This window comes from Sabethes cyaneus, chromosome 2 (genome assembly GCF_943734655.1).
Source record: "Sabethes cyaneus chromosome 2, idSabCyanKW18_F2, whole genome shotgun sequence".
NCBI lineage: Eukaryota > Metazoa > Arthropoda > Insecta > Diptera > Culicidae > Sabethes > Sabethes cyaneus.
In genome coordinates this window covers 78,692,406-78,718,269 of record NC_071354.1, presented here as the reverse complement: position 1 = coordinate 78,718,269, position 25,864 = coordinate 78,692,406, and the positions used below count along the sequence as shown (strand labels likewise).

Here is a 25,864-nt window from a genome sequence, read left to right as displayed (position 1 = left end):
AAATAGTGTTTGGGGAACAGTCGACCAAGGCTGGGTGCAAGTTAAGCTTTACATGTTCAAACGCGCGACCTCGCGCTCGTGGAAGCCCAACTGAATTACTGTGTCATATCTAGACGTCCTACCGATGAACTGGTGGACCTTGGTGATTTTATTTTTTCTAGTGTTCTCCTTTACATGGTGTCATTCACAAACTACTGGAAAGATACAATCTGTACCTTTTACGACAAATTAACTATGGGACTAAAGGCCTAGAGAAAATGCATACGGATTTTACTACGTTGCGGAAATTTGACAGAAAACCGATGGAAAAATTTTCAAATTGCCGCAACATAGTAAAAGCTGGAATATAATGAGACGAGACGTTGGTCAAAGCATCAAAAATAGTGGGTGTTTCACAACCGGAGTCAATCCCCTGCAGAAGAGAATTGATACCATTATTAGTTGTAGTCACGTAGCTACGCTCGATGCTTCGTTCGCACTGCCAGCTGCACACCGGAGCCAAGACATTGGACTTTAGAGGAACTCCGCTTCCGCAGGATCCGGCATTTACAGTTTTCTCTCTCTCCTGGGGAAAGGTGAAATTGTCGTACCAGCCGTCCGACGGTGCGCGCGACCGTAAAGTAGGGTAGAAGCTGAAGCCGAAGTCCGAGGGCAAGGTGGCCTGATTTTTCCCCACCTTGGGACGAGAGGTCGGAACAACCGGCCAAACGGTGAGGAAGTACCTGGGCAAAATGGGCATTTTTATTCGGAAACGTCAGTCGAGGCCGGCCTTGTATGAGCAGCAGGCAAACACCCAACAGGAACCAGGGATGCCAGATCTACAGATTTAACTGTACGGATTTAGGAATTTTCTGCTGACCTGCGGATAAAGTGCTCATATTTACGGATTTAATGATTTACATAAATTTTACGGAAAATGTTGAAAGTTTGACGATACTACAACTGACGACACCATCAAACCAAAAACGCCACAAAAGACGATAGAAAATGCCAATGTAAAGATGCCATAAAAACAGATATTAAAAATAACGAAAAACGATCAAATGTAAAAAGACAATTAAAACGAGATATCAAATTTCTTCTGTGACAGACGATCAGCAAGAAAATAATGTCTAAATCGCTGTTTATTGCTTCGGGTCTTGCGATGAACAGGCCGCTATACAGTACGAAGCACCTGTCGGAAGTTGTTACCTTCATCAACAAGCATCATTCGAAGGAGAATGTAGTCTTTTGGCCGGACCTGGTCTTGGCCCATTTTGCCAAGAGAACACTGGAAGAGATGGACCGGCTGAAGATAAAAGTTGTAACGATAAAAGTTTCCTAAGGCCGCCCGGTAGGGCTTCGAAGCAGTTTCGTAGAAAGCTTAACAAACGTAGGATTCAAAGAAAATTGCATATTCCAATCCCATTGGTTCCGTATCCCAAAATTTCAGACCAGGCAAGCGCTAGAATTCTTTCAATTACATAGTCCCCGTTTTCAGTTACTGCTTCATCTAGCTCTTGATCCACACGTGAAGTCTTCCGATCTTCTGCTACTATACCATCAGAACGTACGTGGTTTTCGAATTAAAATCTATGGTATATTTCATTGATGTGACAGAGTCGTACTTTGACATTTGACGGTCTAATGAAAAGATTGACTTGCAATAGTTATTTGGAAGCGCTTTTTCCGCCTTTACGCGTATTTATCTTTTGTGGAATAGCAGAAAATTTCATGGTTAAGATGTGTTGAAGGCCGTCTCTGACAAACTGAATTGTTTCATCGACTCCTGCCCAATTTATGAAATACTTGAAAATTCATGTACGCTGTCGGGCAGAATTTTACTGCATATCATAGATGGATCGGGAAGCATCTGGAAGTCCACAAATGGACGGAGTTCCGGGTCATGAAGTCATTCAAGGAGTCTTAGATGACCAAGTAACGATCACGCAAGGACAGGTAACCGCAAACCGGTAACTTGGTAAAGCCCAGGAAGGTATTGAGCCTGTTCAAACGTACGTCGAAACTATCGAATCGCGATGCTGCGAAGAAAGCGAATGTTTCCATTTGATTTACCAAAAACGATGAGCCTTGCCGGCTTTTCGCCTTCAATATTCGAAAGGGACCAAACCGCAATGACAAATAAAACATGATAGCCAGAACGCGCCAGGAAGCATTACCGAGACTACTCGATGGACTACAAGACATACATTAAGGTGGATACAAAGCAGTTGCCTGGGCAAGAGTTTTATGTTGCCATATCATAGTTGATCATTTCTCTGCAAGAAAGATAAAGAAGACGAAGGTAGAAAAATTTGCTATAAGTTCTTGGTTTTGCAGGTCATCTGTGGGTGCGACAAGCCGAGATGCAGTTTTGATCGGATTTGACATCTAGCCACTATGCATGACCGGTATAAGAGGAGTCTACAGGAGTATTGAGAGGAATTTCTGCAAAATTTTCTCGTTTATTCCGAGGAAGTTCTGGTAAATTTTATCTGAGCAATCGTAAAGCCAGCGTTTCGGGTCACGTGATAAGTGTATTCTGTTTATAATGCACTTCAGACTTTTAAACGTTTTTCTGTATTTGCAGAACAAGTCGCCTCTGCTGTTGGAAGAATTCTTAAAGAAGTCACCAACTAATTAACTGGTATTTGTCGATTACAAAAAAGCAAAGCCTTGGTTTATAATCATCTTTAAGACTTGACCCTTCTTTATCGATAGACTTCGCAACCGGTTAATAGAGTACAGGACAATTACGGGGCTAGTGCAACGATCGATCCTATAGACTTTTGCAGCACCGCCCAGCTGAGATTCGAATATATGACGACGAGCTTGTTAGACCAGCATCGTACCTCGAGCCTAACTGGGTGGTTGTCGACTAATATTTGATTGGGATTTTGGTCGTTCAGTCGTTAAAAGTTAGTCGATGTTAATTTTTCCCTTTCAGGCCATCGTATCGATCTCGATTGAAATCCTCATCAACAGAGCTTCTTCGATATTTGTTTATTAATTGTTGCTGTTTAAGATATAATTTTTGTTAATTTTAAAGTGTTGATCGTCTTTGTCTAATACGATTTCAGGCTGCAATATTGTTTGAAATACTTTATTCTATTCAATGACGTTTGAATTGTTAATAATTTAGTAATGATTTCTAATTATGTCTGTAGCATTGTCTAAATCAATGGTGCCCAGGTATAGGCATGGTGCGGGCCAAATGAGATTGCCCCGTGATGTCGCGGGCCGTAAGTTCCTCTGGCCATTCGTGCGCATAACAAAATGCAAAATATGCGGTAATAAAAACCATGTTTTGGAAATTTCCACAAGATTTAAACCGGAAAGCATTCAGAACTACAAAATGCATGAGGCATTACGGCTGATTTGAGTGACCTTTGTGTCACCAAAAAAGTTACTGATAAGTCTCAAATCAGTTCACGGGCTGCGCAAAACATCTTGAAGGGCCGCAGTTTGGCCATCACTGGTCTAAACTGATTATACGATCTGAGCAGTCTAAATCCCAATCATTGGAAATCACCAACTTCAAAGTTTTTGTCCAACTGGTGAGTTTGTCGAATCTGTCAGCGGAAAGAAGAGAGAAGGGAAGTGTAAATTGATGTAGTGTACGCAGAACTGAAGACCACGTTTGATGGGATTGATCACGGTACCCTTCTTGCAAAGCTTGATAAACTGGAAGTTTGCTCACTCAGATTGCTTCTGGTGACTGCGCTCCTATATAATACAGCATAGGATGAGTGTGAAGTTCGGGTCCGAGTATTTCGACTTATTCTGCAACATCTACGGTGTGCTGCAGGGAGGCAGGCAACCTTGGTTCACTGCTCTTTTCTCGTATCATAAATGAACTGTCAGTTCTTCTGCCATCTGCCCGTCGATTTATCTGTGCCAAAGATATAGAAGATCTTTAGGATTTGAATCTTCAAAATTTTCCAAACGAACTTCGTCTGTATGGAACTGCAACGTCTAGTACATTTACCGTCGGTATCTCGAAGTGCTTCACAATTTCCTGAAAAAAATAGTCTTATGATTTTGTTGCAAAGCTTCTGTCACATTCATGATCTTAGTGTCGTCCTGGAATAGTGTCCCTTAACATTTCATGCCCGTGTTCAAACTGTGTTCGTTGCTAGAATGGCTGGAAGGCATTGATTTCGCGATGTGATTCATCGAAGTTAAAGTCATGCCTAGTCATGCAAGGTTTACTTTAACTTGAGACCAAGTAGAACCTAATGGACGAAAAAGTTGTCCGCAGATGATGAGCGAAGACCAGTAGTAGCTCGAAACGTCCGGACTAATTGGTAATTAAAAATCTTCATACTTATTTCGCCGAAAAACGTCGATTAAATCGAACAAACAAACTTAACTTGAGACATTTTTCAACAATGACTTTCTCCCAGATGATATATGAACTTGTATTTCGACTATATCTTTCTATAAATGCAGGTATTGTTTTGTTTCATGGACAACATTGAGAGTCCCATAAATTTTTATAAAATAAGCGATTATTTGGGCCCCCGATTAGTTTTGCCTTATTTATTATTAAACTAATACTAACTAAAATTTCGGAGATCCCCAGCTGTGAACCTAACGCCAACGCTCGATACTCCACCGGAAATGATGCAGCAATAAAAAGTGACTTCGCGCCTGTTTATTTAGACGTTAAGAATCCTAAGCTTGCCCTTACCGCTACCGAAGATGCCCTCTGGTTTTATTATCAGAATGCAAGAGGATTGAGGACCAAACTTGACGACATGTTTCTGGCGTCTTTCGATTGTAGCTACGACGGAATTATGCTAACGGAAACTGGGTTAAATGACAGCATCAATTCACTGCAGATTTTCGGTACCTCATTCAATGTTTTCCGTTGTGACCGATCCAGTGTTAACAGCGACAATCATAGTTTTGGCGGTGTGTTTATTGCTGTTGCCGAGCGGCATGGTTGTTCCCGCATTAACACATGTAACGGCAATGGGCTGGAGCAAGTGTGTGTCCCTGCTACGATACGGGGTTATCGTTTCCTGATCTGCAATATTTACATTCCTCCCGACAAAAGCCGATCAGTTGATTTAATAGAAGAGCATATTAGCACCGTCCGTGAACTCTGCAACAAGGCCTCTCAAGGTGACACTGTATCTGTGTGCGGCAATTATAATCAACCCCGCCTTGCATGGCACAAAGACATAGGCATAGAGCCGGGGTGGCTCGTGCTGTTTCAAGCACTCGTCTCCATTCAACTCGGTCTTGGGCCACTCGTCGCCAATTTCCTAGTCGTCTCAGAAGTCGCAAATCGCTTTCGACCTGGTCGAGCCATCGTGCACGTTGGGCCCCCCTATTCCTGGTGCCGGTGGGGTTGTTGTAGAGGACTATTTTCGTCGCACTGTCTTCCGGCATCCTTACGACGTGTCCGGCCCACCGTAGCCTGCTAACTTTCACTAGATGTACGATGGGAGTCTCCCCAAGCAGTGCCTGTAGCTCGTGATTCATACGCTTCCGCCACTCTCCGCTTTCAGTTTGTACTCCGCCAAATATCGTCCGCAGCACTTTCCGCTCAAACACGGCAAGGGCGCGTATGTCCTCCGTAAGCAGCGTCACGGCTTCAAGTCCATAGAGAACTACCGGTCTAATAATGGTTTTGTACATTGTTAGTTTCGTGCGGCGGCGTATGCTTCCTGATCGTAGCGTTTTACGAAGGGCAAAGTAGGCCCGATTTCCCGCTTGGATGCGCCGCTGGATCTCCTTACTAGTGTTGTTGTCCGCGGTCACCAGCGATCCCAAATACACGAACTCCTCTACCACTTCTAGTTCATCGCCGTCAACGGTTACCGTCCGTGGGAGGCGCGCATTTGTTTCCTTTGAGCCTCTTCCTTTCATGTATTTGGTCTTCGACGCATTTATTTTTAGCCCAATTCTCCTAGACTCCGCTTTCAGTCTGGCGTAGATTGCCTCCGCCGTCGCAAAGTTCCTGGCAATGATATCGAAGTCATCTGTCGAAGTCGGATCACCCCCTCAAGAGCGATGTTGAACAGTATGCAGGATAGACCGTCACCTTGTCTCAACCCTCGTCGAAGTCCCTTCGAGAACTCGAGAGTGTCCCAGAGATGCGTACGAAACACATCACTCGATCCAATGTAGCTCTGATCAGTCGCGTCAGTTTGTCCGGAAAACCGTATTCGTGCATTATCTGCCATAGCTTGTCTCGATCGACTGTATCGTATGCTGCTTTGAAATCAATAAAGATGTGATGCGTGGGCACGTTGTACTCCCGACATTTCTGCAAGATCTGTTGGATAGTAAAAATTTGGTCCGTAGTTGCGCTAGCCCCCATGAAACCCGCCTGATGATTCCTTACGAAACCTTGTGCTATCGGTGACAGCCGGCGTAACAGGATCTGGGAGAGTACCTTGTAGGTGGCGTTTACCAGCGTAATACCACGATAGTTGCAGCAGTCTATCCGATCGCCCTTTTTGTAGATGGGACAAACCACTCCTTCCATCCATTCCTCCGGTAGCATTTCCTCCTCCCAAATCCTCGATATAACCCAGTGTAGAGCCTTTGCTAGCGTTTCTCCGCCATGTTTATAAAGCTCTGCCGGTAGGCGGTCCTTCCCAGCGGCTTTATTGGTCTTCAGCAGCCTGATTTCTCGTTTGACTTCTTGGAGATCAGGTGCTAGGACATCACTATCTTCCATGGGCGCTCCTAGGTTAATTTCCGTTCCGCCTCCTTCTGCGAATTCGCCATTGAGGTGTTCATCGAAGAACTGCTTCCACCTGTCGACCACCTCGCGCTCGTTTGTAATTAGATTCCCTCTCTCGTCCTTACACATGTCAGGTTTCGGTGTGTAGCCCTTCCGAGTTTGGTTCACCTTCTCATAAAACTTGCGCGTGTCATTAGCTCGGAATAGTTGATCTAATTCTTCACGATCTCTGTCCTCCTTTTGGCGCTTTTTCTCCTCAGGATCGTGGTCAACTGGTTCCTAGCTCGTCGGTACTTGGCCAGGTTCTCTCTAGTGGCAATACTTAGATAATTTTTCCAAGCATTTTTTTTTCTCTTCCACCGCTTGTTGGCATTCCCCATCAAACCAATCATTTTGTGTACTCCGAGGCTCAATACCATGGCATGGACTTCTTGACCATGAATCAAGTAAATCTACAACTGAATAACAACGGCCGCTCTCTAGATTTAGTTTTCGTGTCTGAGGCCAGCCGTACTGTGGTAACCGCTTCCGGGGATCCTCTACTACCTGTAGATCTTCATCATCCTCCACTAGATATTCGCAATAATGTTTGTGGCGAATTTTCGGAGTCGCTACCAACGATTGACGAACGCAGGAGAGAGTTCAATTTCCAGAAAATCGACTTCAACAGTCTTACTGCGTACCTATCAGCTGTAGATTGGAACTATATCCACAATTGCGTGGATGTTCATGGTATGGCCTTCCTGTTCGCCGATGTTATCCGTCAATGGTTAAACTCAAACGTTCCAGTGAAAAGAAAACCAATTTCACCTCCATGGAGTACTCCTTTCCTTCGTAAAGCGAAAAGGGAGCGCAGTTGTTGGCTGCGTCGTTTGAGGACTTATAGATCAGTAGTGTTAAAGAACAATTTCAAGAGTGCGTGTGACAACTACAGAGAGCTAAATGCTGTTTGGTTTGCGTCGTAATCCAAAATCCTTTTGCAGTTTTGTGAATACGAAGAGGAAAAATCAGTTAATCCCATTTAACATGGTTTACGATGGCAGAGAATCTACGATTGAAGCTGAAGCATGTGATTTCTTTGCGATACATTTTGCTTCAGTCTTTCAAGCCGAACAATCGTCCGATGCAGACGCCGAACTTGCCGCGTCTAAAGTCTTACTGGATTACGACCTTAGACCTGGATACGTTTGAAATTTCGCGTGCCATGATTGTTGCCGCCTCAAAAAAGTTAAAAAGCTCGTACTTTCCTGGACCGGATGGAATTCCGGCTGTTATTTTTGTCGCTGTGCCAGTTCTTTTGCTGAGCCGTTAGCCGCCATTTTCAATTGATCATTCGAAGGGGGATAATTTCCTGCGAGCTGGAAGCTGTCATACATGTTTTCTGTGTATAAAAGTGGTGATCGTCGTGACGTCAGAAATTACCGTGGGGTTACTAGCCTTTCCGCCGCTTCGAAACTGTTCGAGATTATCGTCAGCGACCGTATTCCACAAGCCACGAAGTCGCATATTTCCTCTGACCAGCATGGTTTCATTCCCGGCAGATCCGTAACTACAAACTTGTTAGACTTCGTTACCGCTTGTTCGACGGCTATGGAAGGCAGAGTGCAAGTAGAGGTCATCTATACAGATCTGAAAGCGGCTTTCGACAAAATTGACCACAAAGTGTTACTGCGTAAATTGTTGCGAATGGGAGCCTTGAGCAAATTGGTGTCGTGGGTTTCATCCTATCTGACGGAAAGAACTCTTCATGTCAAACACGGCCTAGGCATCTCTTCACGGTCGGTTCGGTCGGTCGGTCGGTTTAGGATCGTCGTTTTCTTCAACGATGTTGCATTCTCGCTTGGTTACCGATGCTTATTTATGCTTATGCTTATTTAACTTATTTACGCCATTGATTTGAAAATCTACGTAGTGGTGCGTTCTATCGAGGACTGCTTCCATCTGCAAATGCTGCTAAACGTGTTCGTCAATTGGTGTCAGCTGAACAAACTTGTTATCAGTATCGCAAAGTGCAACGTCATGACCTTTCATCGTTCTACAGATCCGATTATGTTTGATTACCATATCGACGTTACTATTCTGAATCGAGTGGACCATGTAACGGACCTTGGTATTCTACTGGATCCTAAGCTTACCTTTCATGCGCACTACAAGTCGATCATTTCCAAAGCAAGCCGACAGCTTGGCTTCATCTCCAAAATTGCTAACGACTTTACGGATCCGCATTGCTTAAAGGCATTATATTGTTCTGTTGTTAGGCCGATCCTTGAAAACACTTCCATTATATGGACACCGAACGACGTAACGTGGAACTTAAGGATCGAGCGAGTCCAAAAAAGATTCATACGACTCGCTCTCAGGAATCTTCCGTGGCGTTATCCTTGGAACCTTCCAGCGTATCCAGATAGATATCAACTGCTTTGTCTCGAAACGCTCGCTCGATGACGAAAAATCCAGCAAGTTACTGTCGTTGTTAAACTACTCGCGGACGACATCGATTGCCCGCATCTTTTATCCCTGCTTGATTTCCGGGCATCAGGAAGAACATTAAGACAAATTGTCAGATGGATTATAAATAAATAAACAAATAACTAAAGATGATGTAGAGAGAGAGAAATATTTGCCGTAATTTGGCTGTGGCTGCAGATTCATTCATCTGCCGTTACCGTGAACGCAAGTAATCCAGATCTGCTCCTAATTCTGATCAGTTAACTAAAGTAGTCACTAAGAATAAATCAAAAACAATAGTCAATGAGAGTTCTAATAATCGGAACCAGGCTTGTTATTTCCTCACTCATTGTGCAAAAAGTGCAACTTTTTTTGTTCAACACAATGAGCAGAACTGCTTTCAGAAATGAGAAATAAATCCACACAATGAGAAACAGACTAAACACAATGAGGAAAACTGACGCGCAGAAAAACTTCTTAATGCGCTCTTTAAATGAGCAACTTTCGGTTTTGCTCCCGGTCCTCTCGGTAGCTACAGCAGTAAAGGTGAAAACAAAACAACCGGTGCGCGTACAGCAACTATAGACTCAGAGCCGTCAAGACAATCAAAAGTCGTTAAATTTTGAATCTTAGCGGAGAATTGCCTTTGTTTATAATGGGACTTTCCTGTTGGTGTGCGTCAAGAAGCAAATGTATGGGAATTCAAATGTTGCCATATCTAAATAACATTTTTCGCACTGTTGCCGTTGTGACATGCCTAACCATATGATGCAGTTGCGTTCACGGGCAGCCAAACTCAACTGAATATACTAAATGTAAGAATCATGATTCAACTGCATTAATGGATAATTATTTTTCTGATGGCAATGACCGCTACTGACAATCGTCGTTTTTTCTCAACGCACTACCCATGTTAAAACTATCCGTAGTTGTCATACGTCAGCGCATCGCATCAACGTATTCAAAGTGTATTAACATTCTCCTCAATGAGTAGCACAGTGTGCGGTTGCTCATACAACTGCGTTCAGTAAGAAAGAGCACAGTTAAAATGAAACGGAGCAGAATAAATCGCGTTGAAGACTGAGCACAGTTTGAATTTTTCTCTTCTCTTTTTTTCTTCTGAGGAGGTGCCATCCCTGATCGGAACATGCACTTGCACATCAATTATGGCTTTTATTCAATCTTCTAAAAATCGACCGTTTTGGCTGAGTGATCGGTATTACTTACGTTCATGGTATGTGTAGAAGCTAGCTTACTGTAACCGAAATGTGTATTTTTAACCCTTTAACGGGCAACATCGTAAAAACGAGTCGCAGCTAATGACTATTTTCTCATGAAAGTGCACTCAACAGAAGGCCAAGTTTCGATGTTCATGCAAAGATAATTATCTGGACGAAGGCCAGGTAAGAAATAGTGGGATTTTTTACGTAGGACTACGTCTTACGGCAAGTTTTGACATAGGGTGTCATTCCAAAAAATCGAAAAATGCGAGCGTCACGAAAAATGAAAGGTTTTGAGCGCTAATAACTCAGCGGTTTTCCAATCGATTTTCAATATTCTTACACCAATCGATTGGAAAATCTTCTAAGAATGGACCCAAATAAAGAAAAGTGTGGATTCTTGATGTTGAACTATTGAAAAATTGAAAATAATGGACCGATGTTTTACCAGAATTCTCGCTTCGTGATTGGTTGTTGGAAATGACGTCATCAAAGTAGAAACGCGTTTTCACGCTTCGGCTTTGAATTCAGTCAATTTTCAATAGATTTCCAAGATATTTACACCAATTGATCGGAAAATCGATTGAAAATATTGAAAATATTGAAAATATAGAAAACTATTGATTTTGTTTTTGAAATTGAATTTGAAAAATGTTTGTTTTTGAATTGATTTTGACAATTTGAATTATTTTCATATTTTTGCCTTCCCTCGTCAGTGCTTTCCTAGCACGGATGACAGAAATATATACGATATAAGCTATGGGTTAAGCTTCCTTATGATTGTATTTAATTTACGCCGTATAGAATCCGATGGAAAATTGTTGAGCTTCAGCTGTTGCTGCTTCCCACGGATAGGGCAACGAAGACATGCAAATTCACCAAGCGAGGTGTTGGAGCTGGAGCACTCGTTTCGTTGCCGTGAAGGAATATCTGGCTGCTGAAGTTCTGGAAGTGGCAGGAAATATACTGCTCGGGCTCGCAACAACGAAACGATCAGAATTATCGTCACTTGCAGCTGGCTATCCGCAACAACGAAAAGTTGAACAAATTGCTGTCCCGTGTCACCACTGCTATTGGCCTTGCCAGCGTTGCTGATATTGTTCAGGGTTTTGCGTGAGAAAAAAAGAAACGGAAGTATTTTTGCTTTTGTCAACACTCGCGCGTTGACAGTTCGGCACGAGATTTCCTGTAAGTGCAAGCAGCCTTCGAAATCTCTTTCAACGCTGGCAAGGCCAATGAGAAGTGTCTTTCCGAACATCCAAACTGTTTTGTTGCTACCCAAGAAGACGGAAAAGAAGGCTTAAATTTCCAGCATATCACGTCGAAAAACCGTTCTTTAAGAACGAACCATATGTTCATGAAGATTTAAGGAATTTTCACTCACTGATTTTAATTCTATTTATCTTAGATTGATCTGATTGTTCGCTTCTTATCAAATAATTTTAACCGATCACCTCTCGCGCTTCTGTTCGCTTGTTGCTGCTGGACGCTGGTTGAGTTGGCCGTCTCGGAAGGTAAGAAGCAGCCAACAAATATACTAGCTCCAAGTAAATGTGGTCGGTCAAGCGTCAAAATAAATGAAATTGGATTTAATCAAATGAAAGAGTTTTAGTAACATCTTTTGCATTTTAGCAACACAAATTTATCGATCACCAATGCTACAGTAATAACACAGACAAACAGACGAGACACTCGCGTTAATTCCATCGTCCAAACAAAAACCACTCATTTTTCAAAAAAGCATGTTTCGCAATATGGCTACACCGCGGCGCGCGAGTGTTGCTTCGAGTTTTCAGTATAAAACCATACAAATGTAAGAACCCTACAGAATAAAACCCTGCAAATGCAAGCTACTCCGCGACATGCATAACAGAGGATGCTAGTGTGCAAGCAAAATGTGTAGGACGATGGTTTTTAAAGGATTTTCTTCTATGTGTCATGTCAGTTCGTCAGTGGTAATAATACGTAGCGTAATTTTTCTTTGGCAGCAAAAGGCGAACGGCTCGCTGGTAACTTTGCTCTTTTGTTCAGACTGAAATTGAAATGCTCTATTTTATTTAACGTAGATGATAGAATGAAGGACCATGAAAAATGGGTGTGGTCGTTTCTTGTCGCTTGCTCTGGTACATAACATGTGGTAAGCCGGCGAACAGCATTATTCAAACGCTAGCTGAGCTAGTGCCAACATCGTTTGCCAGGGCAAACGGGAGTCACGTTCGACTCGTGCACGTGTTCATCGGCGCTGAGGCTTTCCGTTGCAACAGTATAATCAATATATATAGAATGCCAGTGTCGCTGGTGTTTCATGGATATTTTGGTGGCAAACATGTTGGTGGTTTGTGTCTTGGATACGGGAACAACATTGTCAAATTGCCCAATAGAAAATCTTCCTGCTGACGAAATACCCCAAAACGACCGAATCGGGTGATTTATCGTACGTGATTTACGGAAAAGCAGAAGGATTTTTTATTGGGTTGCCTTTTCAGTTTGACAATGAGATTCTCGTTTCGAATCGATCACTCACACATATGCGCAGACAATGTAAATACATAATTTTCAAATGTGTGATGTTTACCACGAGCACTGCAGCGACACTGGCATTCTATATATATTGATTCTACTGTTGCAATAAGCCGTGCCTGGTTAGCGGTTATCGGTACTCCAATTTACCGAACAGAGAATTACGTTAAGTGCGTTAGTGCAAGTTTATTGCAAGCTGGAGTTATGATAATCAAACAATCGGTCCTTTCAAGGGCTACACAACGATTGAAGAGTTTATTATATTTTCTTGCCCTGTTAATATCATAATAACACAGGCAACGAGGGAAAAGTTGAATTTTTCGCCATTGCGGACGACCAACAAATGACGGAAATAAGTTTTCTGGTCACGGGCGACATTTTCTGCGACTTCCAAAACATCTGCAGGTTGTAAATGCTCTATCAGTGTTCTTTTGTAAGCCGCAGAAAAGTTGCGCAAAATTTTCAACTTTTTGAAAACTCGCGCGTACTGTCTACCAATTACCAGAGGAAAAGCACTATTCAACGTAGAAACATATCATAAAAATTTATTTACTGTTTGGTTTAGTTACTGACTTGGGTTCGTTTTAATAAAATAGATTCAATCAATTCATGGATATAACTCCAAAATCGGTTGAGGATTGAATGTATACAATGTTTCTACTTTGATAAACGTTGCGTATGTAGCTTGTATACATACAAGAATTGTATTATTACATACATGGATACATCCTACTATCGCTACAACGTGGTCCTACGTCACCTATGCGGTCGTGTCTTGTGCACAACCCCTCTGATTTTTTTTCGATTATTCAACGTTTAAGTATGACAATAATTTTTTAAAATCGGATTTATTACAAAACTCAAATAAAGCATGTAAATTACTGCTAGCTAAATTTTGAATTTTTTGTTTCGCATGTGGCTGTAAGGCTTTGAAAGCGCAGGCCGTGTACAGACGGCTTTAACCGTTAGAGAGGGGGTAATTAATATTTTATTGTTAAAAGTGTTGGCAAAGATTATATATTTAAATGCACTTAGACTATGATTTACCGGATTTCAGTAATGTTAGTCTCTACGAGCACAGGTTCATTTTAACATTTGCAAATTTTATGGGGCATAAACTGTGTCGTTCTTTCCGCACTCTTTAAATCCGGATTCATTATTGCATACATTATTGTGAATAACAATAAAAACCCGCCAGGATGCTGCAGCGCGTTGAGATCAATCCGGGCAAGGGTTTCTTCTAGCATCTACGTTGCACCAGCGAGCTGGGTGAGCCGATCGGGTCGGATGCAAAGTTTTTACATTTAACGTTTGAATTGATTTTTCTGAGGCATCGCTAATAACTATAATAATCTCTCAAGCTTTCAAAATTTACAAGTTTTATATGTTTTTAATGATCGTTTAGTCTGTTGTCCGTTATTTCGTAGGCCATAAAATGTAAAGCTTCTTGACCCAGATCGACCCGGTTGCTCTTGTTTATCGTGAGAAGATAGCGACGCACAATGAATTTGCAAGTTTTAGATTTTGTTATTTTTGACCGATGACCGAGTTTACTGGCGTTAGTTTGTGATAAACATTTATGATGTTACTAGTTTGGGATAATTTTTTACATTTGTTATGTTTAAACCTGGGAAAACATTACCCGATCAGGTCAAGATCTTCCGACTGGCAGAAAAAATGTGATGCTTGATTTTACGCTGTTCTGGTTTTTATTATTTTTATCATTATAAAACACTGAGTCGAGTTGACTAGATTCCGTGGTCAGTTGATTGGCTGAACCGTTTCGCACCCTTAACGATCGTTCCGTGTCGGCTACTAACTCAACAAACCGTTTTTGATAGTTGATACTGTCGTCCGACAAACGAAACCCAACATTCTCACGATGACATCCAATCAACGCGGTCACATTTTAAAATGTAAACGATATCCAACATCACTCTGCATAGAGATCGATCGAAACGAGCGACATTATTTTTTATTAGAAATTTTTCCTATCTCCACCGTTTTTATTCATCACACTCGACCAGCTACTATCTGGGTACGTGTCTCTGATAAGATTTAGCATAAAACCGTTTTATTTCTGATTTTCCGACATAAATTATTTCATGCCTGCAAATTGCAACACGATAGCACAAATCGCAAAACTTGTTACGGTCAACACGTCAGATAATTTATTGCGTCTACTTCTTAAATCATTTAATACTCGCGAGCTCAAATGAAACAGCGAAGGAGGTGTTCATAATTCCACTCCCTGTTCCCGCAGGTTACTGACGCCGATATTCGAATTCGGTTACAGTAACAGTACACATGTTATTAGATTACTTTAGAATGACTGTTGCTCCCGGCGAATGCCCAACGATCCAATCCGGCTTTTATTAATTGCTATCGATGTTGGCACTATGGCAGCTATCGACTAACAATCATTTACGTAATTTTTCACAATTCTTTCACAAACTCACTAGACACTAGACACGTTTATCAGCGGATTTAAATGCGGTCCTCTTTAATATCGTTCCGAATCGTACCGAAATGTGTGCGATTTGCATAAACCATTCACATAAAATTAGCGTCCGAATTTCGCGACCAAATTCCACTGCGAAGAATCCTTTTCTCACGTGACGAACAAGGAAAAAGCCGGATCGAAACGCGCCCGCGTCCACACTGTTGGCCTGTCGAAAGCGAACTGCCGCACCGTTGGGTTGTAAACAAACAACAGACCACATGTTGCAGCGCAGCGTGGCCGGCAACTGGCTGCTAGGGCTAGCTGGTGGCGTCGCGATTCGCAAAATCGCGAAAATGAACAGCGACGCCGCGTCGTCGCCGTATGGTCGAGCGAGCGAGCGATTAACGCCGATCGACGGCTCTGGGAGAATGAACCGCAGGTGCGCGTACGTAACCTCGAGAGAAAGAAAGAGACCCGTTCCGGTGGTTCTGCGCGCGGTTAAGCTTCTTCTGTCCGTTGTAGCTTGTAGGTGCTTGCACACACGGTGCTTGTTGGCGTTCACGCGCTGGCATCAGAGAGTGGATCCTTGTTTTGATGCGGATCTCTAGGGTGACTCGTTGAAATTAAGTATTCAACGCGTGGTATATTGATTAACAATAAAACTCAATATTTATTGCAAAATATTGCTTAAAGAAATCGGAACGAAAAATTCAAACAAGGGGAATATTTTGAACCATTATATTAAAAAACGACTGAACTAGCATTTATTGGACAGTTACCTCTGATTAAAAATTCAAGCAGTTGTATAATGCTATAGTAAATTTTCATAAATGATTCTCACAACCATTTCGTTCCATGAAATATAAAATAGACCAAAATTTAATTGCTATGATTTGATCAAAGCTTGTGAATTGTGCCCTTCTTTAAAAACCCGTATTTTGTATTTGGTGTTTCTGTTGGCCCTTCTGAGTTAGAATGGTGCCATAAATCATCATTTATTCCCATTTTTATTTTCAGATGCTCTTCCAAACATTCACAATGTGTGAACTACTGAATTGATCATAATAGTTTTGGTATCCAATCGTTCAAAGAGTTTTGGAGGAATTTCAAAAAACTGGCGTAGAGGCAATTGAGCTGATGAATCCTTAGATCATCACCCTGTAACTCTCATCACTTCCTCGTCATGCTACCAGCTAGGGTACGAGTAACCAACCCCGGTGGAAACTTGATCATATGATACCAGAGAAGGGGAGCTCTTTCAAGCTTCCGAGTGTCTGTTCTTCTTGCTAAGAGCGGCTCAAAATGGTGTCTGATCTTTATGTTAAGGGCAGTAGATCATCGTTCTCGTGCCAGTCACTGTACGACTATTAACACGATAATTCTCCGGTGAGATAGGAGTTGGTGCACAGGCCCTGCAAGCCGTCACCTTACTTAAATTTTTCGGTGACAATACGCTTATCGAATCCATGTCGAATTCAAGAGCCGTTTCCATATTTCTCGGTCTTGGGCCGCAGCTCTCCAGTCGCCCCTAACACCCACTGCTTTACCATCCACGGTAAATATTGTTTTAGCTGGTCTCTCATCCGGCATGCTTGCCACGTGGGCAGTCCATTATAACCTGCCGTGTTTCAATCGCTTCACAATATCCGCATATTTGTATACTGTATATTTTGTATTTGTATATTTGTATATTTCATGATTCATGCGCCTGCGCCACACTCTTTCGTCTAATATGCCGCCAAGAATTGATCTTACGCTCAAAATCCACGAACTCGTCGGTCACTTTCTTTCAACATCCACGCTTCGTGACCGTAGAATACCATCAGGACAATTAGCGTCTTATAGAGCGCGAGTTTTGTGCGCAGTTGCAGGCTACCGAACCTCAGCTGGCTACGTAATCCGTAGGAAATCCGAAGAAAATCCGTAGAAAATCCATAGAAAATCCGTAGAAAATCCGTAGAAAACCCTGTTGGCAGCCGCTATCCACCTGTCACTAACGTAGCAAGGGTCAATGGGTCATATCCCAACAGTATTTCAAGCAGAAATTCACGCCATTATTGAATGTGCGAATATCTGTTTAAATAGGATGTACAGATTTGCAAAGATCTGCATATTTTCAGATAGCCAAGCGGCTCTCAATGCGCTTAAAGCTTTTACATGTAAATCGAAGCAAGTGTAGGAATGCATTCTCACTCTTAGGCAATTGGCCAGTAGGAACGAAGTAACTTTATACTGGGTGCCCGGTCATTGTGGTATTGAGGGAAATGAAAAAGCCGACAGTCTAGCAAGAGAAGGTTCTGCATCAAACTTCATTGGTCCGGAACCGTTTTGCGGAGTCCCGGAGTGTGCTCTGAGAACCGAAATAAGAAAATGGGAAATGTCCATGGTAGAATCAAATTGGAACGCCACGGCCACATCCAGACAAGCAAATAGATTCATAAGACCAAGTGCAGCAAAAGCCCGGATCTTATTAAATCTTAGTAAAAAAGATCTTCGGGTCTGAAGACTGGTCTGTTGACTGCTCACTGCCCGAGCAGATATCACTTAAACAAAATAGGTAAAAATGATACTACTGAATGTCGTTTTTGCCGATTAGATATAGAAACTGCTGAACATATACTCTGCAATTGTGGAGCATTATTCAATCAAAGTATGTCAATATTTGGAAAAGGGTTATTAGAGCCTTTCGAAATTTGGCAAAGCGATCCTGGTAGGATATTAGGCTTTATACAACGAGTCGAGCCTAACTAGGACCGTGTGCTATGTTAACCATTGTGCATCAAACCTTAATTGTGATAGGATATCTAACTAGCACCACATCAAATATGGGTCATACAACAGGAAAAAAAACGCCAAGGTAAACAAATTCGTCGTTCACTTCAAAAGTATCTCCATCTTTTTTTTTTTTGAGTGGTTTTAACCCAAAGGGTCATTCACCATATCTCCATCTATCACCACTGCAGTTCCAACACCCAAAGGACTACCACGCTCTCTTCCAGCCTCCATATATATACTTTATTTTCGTGGAATTTATGATAACCTTTCTACTTAAGATGCGTATGCGCTTCTTCATCAGCTCTACGGTGAACACCGGTGATAGGTCGTCCGAAAACTCTAGGAGCATGTGAGATTTCGTGATGATGGTTTCCAATGCAATGTTGAACAGCAAATGCCACCAAAAAGTCCGTTGTCTCAGCGGCTATCCTGACTCTTGATTTTGAACCATGAGGGGAGGCACGTATCAGCCTAAACAGTGTTGTTGGAAAACCACCACAGATCATTTCGTTAATTGAATCGTACGCCGCCTTGAAGTCCATAAACAAATGGTGAGTTTGCAAGTTGAATTCTCGGAACTTGTCGTTCGTCTCGAAAATCGCACTGGTATTCGCTAACAACGGTTTCCTGCAACGGCCTTAGTCTGAGAAACAGGATGTGGAGAGAATTTTGTATGCAGAATTGAGGAGAGTAATGCCCCGATAATTGCTGCATTAGAGTCGATGGCCCTTTGTGTAAACAGGGCTTATGAGACCTTCGAAGTTCATACGACGATAGTTTAGAGGTGCCATTCCAACATTGGTAACTGGAGCGTTAACGGGATGTACCACTATAGGGGAAAACAAATCCATTGAAGGATGATGAGGATTGATGGGTAGCCGTGGAGATATCGCGCAAATCACATAGATCTTATGATCAGGAAGGCAGTAAACGAGGTTGTGCCAGTGCAGCACTAGCAGCAGGAAGCAGGAGAGAATTGACGTATTGTTTTGTACTCCATCCTATCCAGTAAACCAGGAAATTTGTGGTTGGTGATAATTCTGTGGTCAGAAGTCTGTTTCTCATGTAACTCACGGATCGAGAAGATATGCTCGTCTATGAACCTGACCACCATACTTTGATCGGGAGGGATGTAAACTGCGAACTGTTGAGCAACGGTAATCAATACGGCACTAAATGAGCTTTTTGGACTATTCTTCGTGCTATCGATAAATGTTAAAGGTGGATCCGAACAGCTGAAAGGAATTGATACAGCCAACTAATCCAGTTTTAGTTAACATAATTACATAATACCTGCAGTGATTAGGGTATGACATAGGCAAATAGAAAAAAGCGCCCAACATAGCGCATCCACATGGCCATACCTGGAAATACCGTGAACGCGGGTAATTTCGATCAGCTGCTAATGGAGATGGAATCAAAAACCATAGTTTATGGGAATCCTTGCCAATCTGTTAAAAATCGGTTACTTTATTTGAGTGATCGGAATTAGGAACTGATCGGAATTACCTGCGTTCACGGTACTTTAATTTGTATAATTGAGTAGCCAAGTTAGGAGGTGCGGGGTCGTGTGGTTTTCAGTTTCTAATTTATGACTGTAGTTTTAGATAACTATTGAACCGCACGACTTTATTTTCAAGTGTTATATTATTTAAACTAATCTTTTTCGTAGACTAATCTAATCGGAAAGTGAAATAACGCGCTATGTCCTGTTACGTTTGCAAAAATATATTTGTAAATAAGGCAACACTGTTAACAAATAGAGCAAAACCGTAGTCGACGATATCGATAAACGATAATAGATTAGCGATTAATCGTACGCACGATCTGTAGAGTCCCCCGGTTGACAAGGCAGCAGAAACAAAAACGATCAGTTTCGGTTCATTGGAGTGCACACCGATAGCAGTAAACAGTTCACCGAATAATGATAAAACACCATCATCATTCTTTTCTACTCAAGCCACGAGGACAGATAGTCCATTTTGTGAACAGGGCGTGAAAAATCTTGCCCATCTAGCAAATAAAAAGCTCCTGGAACATCGCTCCGGACGGCAATAGAAAAAGGTAAATGTCATCGATATAAAATCAGCGGAAAGGGACTAATTGCGATCTACCTTTCATTAGTGAGCGATCGACCACGTGTACCGTCAAAGTTTCTGTAAAAGCACGGTACTGATTCGTCGAAAGGGAGCAGAAGAGCTGAGAAACCGCTCCAGCAAGAAGCGATCCAAATTCGATTAAAATACGTCAACCCCGTCTGAAGATTACAGCGATCGGCAGAAGACGAAAACTCGTGCCGAGACAAAGATCTCCTAGGATTCATTTAGGATTGAAAGCGAGATAAGAGGTAATTACAGCCACTAATCGTTACGAGAAAATTAACAACCGCGTGCATTCCCGGCAGATAAAAATCGGTTACAGCAGCCAAAAAATCGCAACTGAAAGCACGACAACTATATAAAGCAGTGAGGTTCGACGATCCAGCAGACCTTCCAGAAGGAAGTGAGTACAATCAGAGTTTAGATGCAACAAGATGTAGGAGGCCGAATTGATATGGACCTAGAACAGACGTAGGACTTTGTCTTTGGGTGGAGCTAAGATCGACGTAGGACACCGTTTGTGTCGGGAGCCAAGATAGACTGAGGACACCGTCTTTACGTGAAAGCAAACAGATTGAATTCATCGTCCTTGTCGACAGTAAACAGCAGGCCGCTGACCGCAGGAGGAATTGGTCGGCAAGCACTGGCACAATAAATACGAAATAGAATCGGTACTTGGGCTGAGCAACTACGCAGGGACGCCTGCCTAGTGAAGCGCCTAAGTATGCAGCAGTAGAAAGATCAGTAGCCGAGATCACGGCGCCGGGAGGACCGGAGCATAGCGAGACCGTTCATCGAGAGAATGAGGCATCGTGAGTAAAGAAAAATGACATCTTTGTAAATCTTTGTAAACATCTTAAGACATAGAGGAGGTTAGAGTAGGAGATAATGGTTAAGGCCAATGAGGCAAGATGGCATACGGTGAGCCAATAAAAGTTTAAAATGTGTATTGTACTTTAGTTGAGATTTTGTGTTTTGCGTAATGTTTTGGAAATTCCCTTTGGTCAATTCAGCAACACGTTGAAGATTCATAAAGTCAAACACAACAGTCCTTTGCAATTGTAGCGCGGCTTCCGTTGAAGCGTTTAGCACGAGAGCACTTGATTCCTTGCAATTCTCTCTGCGATGCATGCTGCGCAGTTGCCCTGGCCGTTGGAAAGAAAAATGACTGATTTTTAAGTAATTATCATTTTCCAGGATGCTTTCAAGAATTGGCTTGGTGAATGACCCTTTGGGTTAAAACCACTCTACATAAAAAAAAGAAAAAAAAAAGAATTGGCTGTGTTAGTATGAGATTAGATTAGAATAGCTTACATCATAGCTGCAGTCATTTGATGTAAGGAACAGATCGTCTACTTTAGTCCGTAAACCTCGCACATTCTGATAGAACATTCTTATGTCATCCCTGTCATTGGTATGTGATGAGAATTCCGGAATAGTACTCCTTTCACATGAAGATCCCGTGTTGCATGCGGAAAATAACATGACTGATAGACGCGGGCTGAAACTCGATAGTTTCTATTATGTCAAATTCAATGTGCCCGGCCCAGGTGGCTCGGGGACTCGCTTAGTACTGTAGACAATGCAACCTGGTTGCACACTACAGCAGCAATCAGAGAAGTAATCAACAACAATGTGAACTTTGGTGAGTTCGTTACAGCTGCAACGTAAGAAGAAATCAGGCCGGTGGACGGTACTCCGGTACTGGACTGGAACTCGCATACATGCTTGACATGGTTTTCAGTAAAGACATGAAAAGTTTTTATTCCATGTTTGAACTCTTTACATACACAAAGTTTCATCGAATTCTGGGAGTGTACTGCCAATCCTATAGACGAGTAGGTGTGAAATCCGTCTATTCCCAAGTAACAATTCCAAGTTTTATTAGGTTCGTATAGTGGTTTTCATGACCAATTTCATAAAACCGCTACTAAAACTATGAGCTCCACCAGAATTTTCTGACCAAGTGGCCCTCTCCTCATAATGTTTTTATAACCTCTATAAGAATCAGGTTGTAAGCTAAGCTGAAAGCAGCAATAAAGCAAACAATCTAAAAATATAAAAACATACTCGACGTTATGAGGGTTACTCAAAAGTTGCTGGGTCTTAATAAAAGAGATCCCAGCATGCTTAATTTATAAAATATATAACGTCGATGATGAGAGTTACTCAAAAGTCGCTGAGTCTCAATAAGAGAGATCTCAGCAAGCTTACCGGTCTTGCGACAGGACACAGTCCGAGTAAATATCATCTTCGGCATCTCGGTTTCGTACAAGATGACATTTAACCTCGGAACACTAGCTCTGCATTCGTGGAGCACAAATAGTACGCAGACTGCAGTATCTCAAAAAGGAGAGATCTGGTTAGTGTCGTCGATCAGGGTACTAGGTTCATAAACCTAGTCATCCCTAATTAGCACATGTCTCGCTCCAGCTACCGGCCTGTAAACTTCCTCAATAAGTGATAGGTAAGCTGGAAGCGTATAGTAAAATAATAAAATGGGGCTTACCACAACTAGACGCAGTGGTAAGAGTACCCAACAGAAGAGGGAATGTCAAGAATTTCCAAAACAGCAAAAATGTTAAAGATGAGAAATAGTTTTTGAAAATATATCATATATATATATATATATAAGGTTAACATGGAACTAATGTCAAAAGTGATAAAAAGGACAAAAATATCAAAACTGCTGAAAATGTCAAAAATGTCAAAAATGTCGAAAATGTCGAAAATGCCAAAAATGTCGAAAATGTCAAAAATGCCAAAAATGTCAAAAATGTCAAAAATGAAAAATGTCAAAAATGTCAAATGTCAAAAATGTCAGAAATGTCAGAAATGTCAAAAATGTTCAAAATGTTAAGAATGTCAAAAATGTCAAAAATGTCAAAAATGAAAAATGTCAAATGTCAAAAATGTCAGAAATGTCAAAAATGTTAAAAATGTTAAGAATGTCAAAAATGTCAAAAATGTCAAAAATGTCAAAAATGTCAAAAATGTCAAAAATGTCAAAAATGTCAAAAATGTCAAAAATGTCAAAAATGTCAAAAATGTCAAAAATGTCAAAAATGTCAAAAATGTCAAAAATGTCAAAAATGTCAAAAATGTCAAAAATGTCAAAAATGTCAAAAATGTCAAAAATGTCAAAAATGTCAAAATTGTCAAAAATGTCAAAAATATCAAAATTGTCAAAAATGCCAAAAATGTCAAAATTAAGCTGTTTGAATAAACAGATTACACCATAATGAGTAGGTATGAGTATATGTTAATATAATACGAGAAGTAAAGTTTATAAGAATTTCCTGGAATCTGCAAAGAGGAGGAAAGAGAGGTTCATTGTCAAAAGTTTTAAAAATAACTTAAATGACAAAAATATTAAATTGGTTTTGATGACTAGTTTCTCAGAAACTTCCTCGATATAGAGATGTATTAACAAAATTGATTAAATAATTAATCATGCTGGTAATTTAACACTTACTAATCTTCATATCACCCATATATGGCAGTGAATACTAAGTGCTCTCACCAAAATATGGACATGTGTGCTCTTAGAACCTGCTACAAGCCAATCATCGGCAGCATTCCGTCATGTGGAATGCTAGGCGTGGGTCAGAATATTTATGAGTTCAACGTCGATCACGGGCCGCGGCACGCGCAAATGAGCTCACGTGAAAAATTACCACCCGATAAGGGTAGGAAATCAAGTGGACGGATTCGGTTTTCATGCTTATAGTGGTTATTAGTATAATGAGTTAAAGAGCTATATGATGCTGAGGGAGTCGTCTGTGTAATAGCACCAGCGCCTGGAGTGGCAGGCATTACGGACCGGCCATTATGATGATTGTTTATTTTTTCTTAATACCGTCATCAACAAGCTACCCCATTTATTACCACGATAAGCACCAACCAACAGTGCCGGTTGATTGTTTGTCGAGTCGTTTATTGAATTTCTACGAATAATGTCCGCTTTGGTCTTTTTAGGGAATTGATTACGGGTTGCGAATGTAAACAACCGGTTGGAGGCCTTCTTTCTGTGGGACTGTTCAGAAATTACACAACATGTCTGAGAGTGAGGGAAAGGGTTCATCAAACTACTACATAACTGCGTTATAGGAAAAAGATAATCTAATTCTATGGTAAGCAATATGTGAACGACCCCTGTGCACTTGAAAAGCCGGTGGAACGAATCCGTGAACGATCTAATATTTTATAGCCCTAGGAAATCTCTCCAACTGCACAAACTCGTGCCAAGCTGTAATTAATCAGTGGAAAGCGTTTGTGCTGCAAGTGCCACACATTCCTCGCATGGTTTGTTTTGGGAATGCTTGTAAAGGGTAAACTACGTCACGTTTAGTTTATTTTTGTACGCTACCGCTTCTTGCCGCAGGAATACCGCATTCCAACCAGTTGTGGTTGAACAATGATAAACCGATTGATTGTGGGTGGGCTTATCAATTTCTAGAGTCGATAAAAAAGAAACTCCAATTTAATACCGCACAATACAGCCAGGATTTGTGTTACGTTTTATTGAAATCGTTTGAACGACTCTTCGTCGATGAGTTTATAACTGTACGTTTACAAGTCTATAAAAATTTAAATGTTCAGATTTATTCACTAAATCAGCATTTATTTTTAATTACTTATTAAATGCAAACCATAACTTCAGCAAGTTCCTACAGCCAAGGTGTGATATCACTATCGACCTCAAAGGAGAGTGGATTATTTGCAGTAAGTAAAAGTTACGCAATATAGTCACCACCGTAGAATTGATACATACGCCATTGGGTCGTTTATTTAACTACATTTCAATTAGCCAATTATGTCACGCTTTGTATTGTAGCGTTTATTGGCCATAACTCATTCTGTAACGTAAATATAGTTGCCGCCAGGGGAGCAAAAAGGAAGGCATCAGCGTAGAAATCCGATGACAGATGCGATGCGATGAGATAATCACTAAACGGTTGCCTCAAATCGTGCCGAGCGCGTGTTTTTAGTAAAACACAAGCAAATTTAGTGTACGGAACAAAGAGTAATTTAAGCTTGACGTGGTGCATTCCGATGAATGGCCGGCGAGTAGTGGCCAGTATCAACAGTTGGCTTTGATGGGATCTGTTGCGGTCGGCCAAGTGCATGCAAAATAAACATTGTTCGGCCGGCCGCCACTGTTTGTTCTACAAACAGTAGTAAACATTTTCGAAAGTTGCATTCATACACCTACGAGGTGCAAAGAGTTGTTTCAAGTTTTAAGAAATCGTTACCCCAATTCGAGTGCAATTGCAGCGCTTGCGAATCGGGTTTGCTTCTTGATTTATATTCGATCTCGTGAGGGGCTATAAATAAATGAATGCTCATGTTCGATATGATTATTTTGAATTTTGTTTGAGTTGAAAGATAATTTATGATGTCTACTGAATTCCGACATTTCGCCGGTTTTTATTGCAAAAGAAGACGCTCTCTCTCTGTTTGTTGTGTGGAAGGGAAACACATTAAAGAAAAGGAATTATAACCTAAATTTAGCGTTATGTTCTTCCTTGATGTTTGAAGCGATTTCTATTAGACTGGTCTGAAAAGAATAACCCCTCTCGGGTTCTAAAAAATACAAATTTTTTTAACTTACTTGGAACTGAATCCAAACATTTTTGAAATCGATCGCCGAGCATCAAAATTGAGACCATTCTAG

General features: G+C 41.4%; 1 protein-coding gene across 1 annotated transcript in view; it reads right to left on the bottom strand.

Annotated features, from left to right (window-relative positions):
* Positions 1-15,522, bottom strand: part of LOC128737292 (uncharacterized) — a 96,798-nt gene extending 81,276 nt beyond the window's left edge. Inside the window, exon 1 of the mRNA XM_053831899.1 lies at positions 15,193-15,522. The gene's annotated coding sequence lies outside the window, so the exon portion shown is untranslated. The remainder of the gene's footprint in view (positions 1-15,192) is intronic.
* Positions 15,523-25,864: the final 10,342 nt, after the last annotated feature.